We start from the raw sequence: 9,692 nt of genomic DNA on the forward strand, positions 1-9,692 counted from the left end.
GTCTGCACACGCGACTCTCCACGGTGGAGGAACGACAGCGAATGGGTCCTCTGCGCCGCTGACTTTCCCTCAGCAGTCCACTTCCCGGTCCTTACCCACGAGGTTTCCCAGCTTCCGCTTTCGTCACTCCTCTAAATCTGCCCATGCGCCACTCTTCCCCTACATCCAGCCAATGAGTCACAGTCTCTCATTAACTGTTTCCGTTCGCGTGTCCGCCTATCCCCCTCCCCCACATCGAACTGTCCCGCCCACTCCGTCTCAGGCCGCCGCCCACACAGCTCCAGCTGTCAGGCTGCCCTGGACCCGCTCTGCACAGTCTCCCCGCATGCTTGCTGCCAGCCTAGAGCAGATCTAGGTTTAGTAGGAGTCTGCTCTCCATATCCGACTCTCTTATCCGGAGTTTTGACCACTCTGTGTTGAATTTGTTCAGTCTAACGCCTCATTATGGGATTTCAGTTCCTGGCCTATAAACGCATACAGAAAAAAAAGCACCCAAAACCAAAATGCTAGTTTCCATAACACAAACTACGATGAAATATTGCTCCCCCAAATTTCCATGACTGTGTCCTCTAAGGAGACCAAAGTACATAAAATATGAGAAATAGAAAACACACACACACACCACACAGAAGTATTCTCAATAATGTCAAAGTACATAAAGAGGAAGCAAGCTCCTGAAGTCAATGAGGACAGGATTGAAGTGATTGGAGGACAGGAAGATGCAAACAAATGGCTTGTCCTCGAAAAATGAGGGTAATTCAGCCTACACACCCAGCACTTGGGAGGCCAAGGCAGGAGAATCTCCGTGAGTTCAAGGCCAGCCTGCTCTACAAGGGCTAGTGAAACAAGAAGTGGAAAACACAATAAGCATAATCAATGAAAAGCTTCCACACCAGACTAGATCAAGAAGGAGACAGTTCAGGGTTTGTAGACAAGATAAGAGGATCTGTATCACTTAGTCACGTAAGGTGAAAAACTAGAAAAAAAAATCAGATGCTCCATGCAAGCAGCACTAGTAAAATGTGAAATGAAATTCCAGCTGCATCTTCTGCATTGATATAAAACATTATAAAACTTGATGCAGTAACTATCTCCTTGGAGAACATTCCTGGGAAGTTTGATAATCATTTTCTTCATGATGCAAATTCAGTGTCACTAAGAGCCACCTTTATCCCGTCCTCAAAGTTCTCCACCATTAACAGTCAAAAAGCTGGGATCCCATGATTAGCAACATCATCAACTTTGAGTGGGAAAGACATTTCAGGAACTCTGGATTTCCAAAGGAAATAGGTAACAATGCAAGCTGCCGGTCTAAACACTTGACTTCATCCTCTGTTGTACTGCTTTTACCAATACTTAATGATCTTATCATTTTGTTAACTGAAAAATGATTTTGTCTCCTGGAAATCATGTTACTGATGCTTTTGGATAAATCAGAGAACATTCCTTTTGAAAACACAGTAGTGAATGCAGACTTGTGGCTATCCCAGATGCAGAAAATAAGTAAGGTGTATGAGCTCAGCCCTGAACAAGTCAGTTATACCTTCTCATTTATGGCCCTGGGAACATGGAGGAGGAGGAAGAAAGGGAATAAGGGAGCGAGGAGGAAGGGCTAAGACATGTCATTCTCTAGACTCCACACAGCTGTTGCAATTAGTAGCCCAGAGAAATTGTACTCAGCTACACTGGCCTCACACAAAATCAGTCCAGTCATAATCAGTCTAGGAAGTCTTACCTCTCAGATGTTGGCTATATAAATAGTCTTTTTGGGCTGGGCAGAGGTGGCGCAGGCCTTTAATCCCAGCAGTCAGGAGGCAGAGGCAGGCAAATCCCTGTGAGTTCAAGGCCAGCCTGGTCTACAAGAGCTAGTCCAACTAGGATGGTTACACAGGGAAACCCTGTCTCGAAAAACCAAAAAGAAGGCTTTATGAAAATAATTCTTTAGCTGTGTATGTTCTCTTGAGCACCCAAATGCTCCAACAAAAATCTTCAAACACAGTTTCACACATGGCCCTTGCTGGTATCAGTGGTCCTCCATAGAAAATGAATGGATATGAACAGCCGCACAAGATTTGCTGGGAGTATGATTCTGGGTTGTAGGAAGGTAAAAGTGGGTGGCATACTTATGTAAGTGAAACTGAAATAGAATTTTTTTAAACGACCAAATGACTGTAATTTCTTTCTCTTTGTTTCTTCCTTTCTTCCTTCTCTCCTCCTTGCTTGAAATCAGAGAAATCTGTCTGTCTCTCCATCACAAGTGCTGTAATCAGCTGGGCGGTAGTGGCACAAGCATTTAATCCCAGCACTCGGTAGGCAGATGCAGGCGGATCTCTGTGAATTGGAGGCCAGCCTGTTCTACAAGAGCTAGCTCCAGGACAGGCTCCAAAGCTACAGAAATACCCTGTCTCAAAAAAAAAAACAAAAACAAAGAAGTACTCTAATCAAATATGTGTGCCTTCACAATTATTAGAAATTAGAGCCAAACTCTAATTTCACTTTTAGTTGCTTTTTAACTAGTTTTGGTGTCAGGTAATACTAGCTTCATTCATAGTCCAGGCACCTCCGTTCCTTTTCTACATCAAGTAGATTCAGTACTGGTTATTCTTTGAAGATCTGGGGAGAATTTTGTGGTGCTCAGTCTGCTACTGGTCTTTTTTTAGGGAGGGTCAAGGAAAGAAATTTATTACTTCTTCCATCTCAGAGCTGCTCATAGATCCGTTTAAATTCTTTATTTCTTCCTGGTTTGGTTTTGTTATGTTGTAAATATCTGGAAATGCATTCACTTCTTTTAAGGTTTTCAATTTAGTTGAAAATGAGTCTTTTAAGTCATTAGACATGAGATCCCCACATACACTCACATCTTCTAGGCAAAGTTAACTTGGGTACTTGTCAAGACATGACTGGAATTATCTGGCGTGAGTGAGAAGGAAACACGGAACACACAATAAACACATTTAAAGGTTTGTTAGAGCGAGCATATACAGATCTCGGGAAGTCAGTGTGCAGAGAGAGAGAGAGAGAGAGAGAGAGAGAGAGAGAGAGAGAGAGAGAGAGGGAGGGAGAGAGTGGGAGAGAGGGAGGGAGAGAGGGGGGAGGGAGGGAGAAAGAGGGGGATGGGAGGGAGGGAGAGAGAGGGTGGGAGGGAGGGGTGGGGGAGAAAAAGAGAGAGAGAGAATCCAGCTCTTAAAAGCTGCCTAGTGCATACGCACATCAGTCATGTCCACATGATGGTGCTCATACATGTGCACAAGGGCTTAGCTGAGTCAAACATGTATGATGCAACCACTCATGTGCATGGGTCACTTGGGGGCCCTTTAATATCCCTGGGGCCATTAGTTATATAGGTATTAAGAATTATAGATCAATAGCCATCTATGTTTGTCATACTTATAGTTAGACTAATCAGGTTCTTTAGATACATTGAGATTATATTCTGCATAGATAGATAATTTTCAACCACTTCAAATAGCTGTAGAAAATGGCATTTAAATCACTTCTGTTGAAGTGAGACATGATTGCTCCTGACAGCACCTCTTGAGTCTCAGCAACAATGAAATTACCTGGCGTGAGTGAGAAGGAAACATAGAACACACAATAAATCCACTTAGGAGTTTATTAGAGGGGCTGCTTACAGGCCTTGGGATCAGTGTGCAGAGAGAGAGAGGAAGATGGCACATTCAGCTCTTTTTTGTTTGTTTGTTTCTTGAGACAGGGTTTCTCTGTGGCTTTGGAGCCTGTCCTGGAACTAGCTTTGTAGACCAGGCTGGTCTCGAACTCACAGAGATCCGCCTGCCTCTGCCTCCCGAGTGCTGGGATTAAAGGCGTGCGCCACCATTGCACGGCTCACATTCAGCTTTTAAAAGATGCCTAGCACATGTGCACGGGGGTTGGCACGATTATGTGCTGATGATACAGATAACAAACAACTCACGCAGGCACGCAAGGATTTAGCTGAGTCATACGTGTATGTAACCACTCATGCATGCGCTTGGGTCATGCGGTGGGGGGCCTGAGGACCCGTCTGCACGTGCTCGCCTTTAGAACCCAGAAGTGCAGCCTCATCTGTGGCTGAATAATTGCACAGGGTGTGTGTAGCTTTGGAACACATCCTGGAACTCTGTAGACAAGGTTGGCCTTGAACTCACAGAGACTGCTAGGATTATAGGCATGTGCCACCACCACCTGGCTCAATTATCATATTTATGGAAGAAAAAAATAACACTTTCTGACATATAACTTAACATATAACATTTCCTTATGTAGAATATTTAGCAAAAATAAAAACCCATGAGTTGTGCCATGTATTACATGGAGAAGAAAAAGAAAACACTAATTTAGTCAATATTATTTCTTCTACTTTTACCAATATTATTTAGGCAATGATCATTATTGCCTAAATTTTCTTTGGTTTAGATAATGAACAAGAGTTAAATGCTTCTGTCTAGACCACGTTCAAAATACATGGACAATTGCAACTAATGACTTCAGAATTATTACCTTCACAGCAAAAATCATATAATCTTGTACATATATTCTTATTCATTTACCTTCCAGGAAGACTTAGCTGCAGGCTAATTAATGGTTGCTTTGGAAAGAATTTAGGTTTGGATTTCTGAACCTCACTGGTAATGACCTTAATGTTGTATTTCTTTGGCATCTATTTTTACAAAAAGGTTTATTTATAAGTATTTACATGTATATAATATGGAGTTATAGATATGTTTATTTTTCAAGTTTGTTGATATACCATCTGCTTGTATTTACTTATGTTTTTGTATACATGCACATCTGTGTGTGAACTCCATGTATGCAGTACCTGCGAAGGCCATTAAATGGCATGGGATCCCCAGGAGAGAGTTCAGTAAGTGTTAGTAGCAATGTAGGGGCTGGAAATTGAACCTGGGTGATCTAGAAGAGCAGACAGAGCTTTCGTCCACTGATCCATCTCTTTACACACTCCTGCACAGTGCCAAATAATATAGCATATATCACAAGAAATTGAAAAGTAACAAATGAATGAAATTTTAGCATCTTAGCACATGCATGTGCATATACAGTAAATTATTTATGATTTTAAGAATGGGCTTGGTTTTAGAAGAGAGTTAATACTTATCTTATTTCTTTCCAATTCTTTCTCAATGGCACATTCAAAGTAAGATTAACACTTAGAGTTATACCTGCACATTATAGCCTTGAGATTTCATTCCTTCTCCAACCTAACTCCAGCCATCTTTTCCTGCGAGGTTTACATCAAAACACCTTAGCACTGTAAGATTCATCTGTCAGGGACCAACTTCCAAAAAAAAAATACCTTTTGCCAGGGTAGAGGTGTCGGGATTTAGAAAATATTAGTAGCGAACATGAAAACGCAAATGAAAATAATAAACAGAGAAAAACAGGATAATATTGAGAAGAAATTTCAGTGAGTACTGAAATTTGCCCCTGTTTAATTTCCAATGGCTTAAAATACCCCTAGCCCCAAAAAGTAGAAGAGAAAGAGCTGGTTAAATCCAGACCCCTCTAGCCCAAAAAAAAAAAAAAAAAAGAGCCAAAAATCTAAGCGGGAAGAGAAGAGCCAAAAATCTAGGTTAGCAGGTTCAGTGATTCTGTTTTAGGAACTAGCTGAAGATAAAGTTAGATTATAATCTTGAGAATAATTTTGAGAAACAGGGAGTTATCCTCTTGTGATTATCACTGGTATTTTGGGAAATTTTCAATGATCATTGGTATTTTTGAAATTTTCCAATGACGCCCTCCCTACCCCCTTTGGATTACTGGGTTGTGTTTTTTTTTTCCCTTAAATACCCCTTCTTCCAGCTACTTTGCTTCGAACTCTCTACCCCTGCATGGAAAATGAGTTTTGGCCCCAGTGCGCTGGTTCCTGTCAATAAACCTTGTGCGATTGGAGCAAGGATAGTCTCTTGTGAGTTCCTAGGGGTAAAGTTATCCTGAGACTTGAGTGAGAGTCTCCCTGCTCTGGGGGTCTTTCTGGAGTAAGACAAAAGACTGCATTAACAGGAAACAAGGAAATGAACAGACCAGTTGAAGGTCAAGTGCTATACCCACAGTTAAAACTTTCTGTTTCTGGAACTGAGCGAGTCACGCTTACACCCTAGAAAAAATATTTTGTCGGCAAAACACTCCCTGTGTGGGATCCAAAGTTATCCCCTTAAGGGAACTGGAACTTAGTTGGATCCTTAGACTTTTGTTTGAAGTAGGAGCAGATGTAATTCTCTAGTCCTGGAATACAAGGTCTGGCTATTAGCCATGCCTGTGAGCAACAACCTTGAGAGAGCAGAACTTTCTGGTCTGTTTCTAGGTGGAAGCTTTGTTTGAGGTAGAAGCACGATAACCTTGAAGCAACTAGAGGTAAGTTCTGACTCTCTGACATTTGGTCATCATGGAAATAGGCTGACATTTTTTGGTCTCCACATTCATTTCAGGATCTAGGACCCATATCCCTAGGCACAGTTCTACCTTATCTGGAGGTATCACTCCTTCTACCTGTGTGGCTTTGTTGAAATATAAGCCTGAGTCTCACAAGAATGCCCTTTTCAAGGGAGAGAACCCCGTTGCTCTTTCTGACCCTGTCTGTAAGTTTGAAAGGAAAACACTCCTCTGCCTCCTCCCTCCCTGCTTCAGCACGATTCTCTCAGGTAACAGGTCCAAAGGCCATGTGCATTTGGAATGGGTATGACCCTCAGAGAGGGCACAAAGATAAACATAAATTCACCTTCCTTCAGAACATAAATGAACATTTCTCTGTGCTGTTAATGACACTGAAGTGTTTTCATTGTATTTCTGAAAGTTTCCTGTAATTTTAAATACCTACAAGCAATTAAAAGTTTCTGACTTGTGCTAAAAATCTCTGCAGAGCCATAAATATGAGACAAAGGATCAGTGTTTCCAATGTCTCTGGGGCAGAGAATGTCCCCACTTGTAAACAACACATAAAGCATATGTCTGAATCTTTGAGGACTCACATTGTAGAATAATGCTATCCATTAGGTACATAGTCCCATCGGATGGTGTGCATTTGCGAGAAAACTTTTGTACTGCAGATTCCTCCTCTAGTTTGTCACAGTCCCCTAAATTGCACAATTAACAAGTCAATTAGAGATATGGAACATCAAATGAACAGTACAATTAAGAACACTGTGCCCAGGAGTATTAATCAAATCTGTTACAGAATGTTCATGCACATCTACACAAAGTATTTGTAAAATATGTTTGAGAGGAGTAATTCTGAATTGGGAAGAACACTGGCAATACTCTCTTACTGACTTAATCTTCCTCAGAGACTTCATTAAGGCAGTCTACTATGGAAGTAAATGTGATGAATAATTATTGCTTTTAAAGTACAATTGGTATATAGAAAAGTATATACATACAAATATATTAAGATATTACATGTACAAGTATGTAGACAAATATATATGTACATATATATATGGGCTATATATATCTATGTATACATATTTGAGTTATATTTCAGGAATAGAAAATATTTTGTAGCCCTAATGTCTAAGAGGATTAAACATGGACATAAAACATAGCCTTTGCACCTAAATTTTGTAATCAATTATATTCTACAACAGAAGAGTGTGGGATTGACTTTTCTGATGAATGCTGTTTGATGTTTGCCTTAACAAATCAAACATTCACCTAACTCAAAGTCGAGCTAAAAATGTGTTTGCAATCAATTAGGAACAAATACTCATCTTGCTAACATACTGTGAGCTCAGCATGCTAAAAATTAATAAACTTTTAAAGAAAACAATTGAATTAATATCACTATGCTGTGGAATCCTGATATACTGACTGTATCATGCACTTCTCCTTCATGGCTTATTCATTTTCCTGATGCAGAAATATGTCTGTATGCAGTCACTACATCAACGACCACTGGCTGAAAGCAGTGAAGCATTAGAAACAATGTCCTCAACATGACAAAACATTGAAAGCAACACCTGGATATATATATGAAACACATGGTCATGACTTTTGGTGATCGCCTGAGTTAATGGGGTCACAAAATAATTTTCCCCATGAGAGACTCTTGTAGAGGAATTGATAAGACAACAGTCATTTCTTCCATTTCAATATCGCGTTTGCTGTGCTGGCCAATAAATAGAGAGGACGGCCTTTGTTCAAGAGATCAGAAGTCGCCGGGCGATGGTGGCGCACGCCTTTAATCCCAGCACTTGGGAGGCAGAGGCAGGCGGATCTCTGTGAGTTCGAGACCAGCCTGGTCTACAAAGCTAGTTCCAGGACAGGCTCCAAAGCCACAGAGAAACCCTGTCTCGAAAAACCAAAAAAAAAAAAAAAAAAAAGATATCAGAAGTCTTCAGATTCTTGGAAACAGATCAGTACCATGCCTGTGCAAACTATAGCAAAGATCAATTGCTTTTATTTTACTTCATATAACACCACTGCACAAGGGATTTTATATAACATATGATATAGAAAAACTAAAAGCCACAACATTGTTGCATATCTATACAAGGGGAAGAATTATTGAGGATTCCCTAGAAACAAAAGTTAGATTTAAGAAATGAATAAAAGATAGAGAGTAAAATGTGTGAAAAGATAATCCACCTTGTTACCCCAGGAGAAATCCTATAAGTATGTATGCTTTAAAAATGTTTGCGGGGATCAAGGGTTTGTTGGAGCTATAGAAATTACCTCAACACTTTCACTGAAAAATAGTGCTACATTTGCCTGAATGGAATTAGACATCAATGTAAAAGAGTTCATAAAAATTAGCAGATACAATGAATTCTATGACAATAATGTAGAGAACAAAATAGGAATATGTTATTATAGCTGGGCGATGGTGGCGCACGCCTTTAATCCCAGGACTCGGGAGGCAGAGGCTGGCAGATATCTCTGAGTTCGAGCCCAGCCTGGTCTACAAGAGCTAGTTCCATGACAGGCTTCAAAGCTACAGAGAAACCTGTCTCAAAAAAAAAAAAAAGAAATATGTTATTGTATGGTGATATTTTATTTATGATCCAACAAATAAAACTTGCCTGAAGACCAGAGTGCAAAGCTAGCAACACTAGCCAGCTATATAGGCCAGGCAGTGGTGGCCCACGCCTTTAAACACAGAAATCACACTAGTTAGCCTTAGAGGCCTGGCAGTGGTGGTATTTGCCTTTGATACCAACACTAGAGAGGGATATAAGGCAGGATGAAACGGGAACTCTCTCTTTTCAGTCTGAAAAGGTATTTTTAGACTTGGTAACTTTCTTGACCCTGAAGTAGCCTTACAGGCAAGTGTGCTTGCAGTCACCCATGGCCTCCCTTAGGCCCTTTGATCTTCAGCAGATCATCTGACAGAGATACCTGACACAGAACTGTTTAGTGCCTTCTAATGGACAATCACATGGGAAAGGTTCGTATTGGCATGCATCAGACTGCATTATGAAGAAGGTTGGCAAACTGGCCACATATGTGAGCACCACCAGTTCACTGAAGACCAGCTTACATAAAGCACCTATACAAGTTTGTACTAAAATTTCTGGAAAAGGACTAATAAGAAGAAATCTGTTGCCCTTTATTTAAAAAATGTATTTGAAACTAAATGAAGTGAATTGATGTGTTTCTAACTATTATTCTAAAATGTTAATGATTTTGGGGCTGGAAAGATGACTCAGCAGTTAAAAGCCCTGGCTCCTTTTCCTGATGAA

This window comes from Microtus pennsylvanicus, chromosome 1 (genome assembly GCF_037038515.1).
Source record: "Microtus pennsylvanicus isolate mMicPen1 chromosome 1, mMicPen1.hap1, whole genome shotgun sequence".
Classification (NCBI taxonomy): Eukaryota; Metazoa; Chordata; class Mammalia; order Rodentia; family Cricetidae; genus Microtus; species Microtus pennsylvanicus.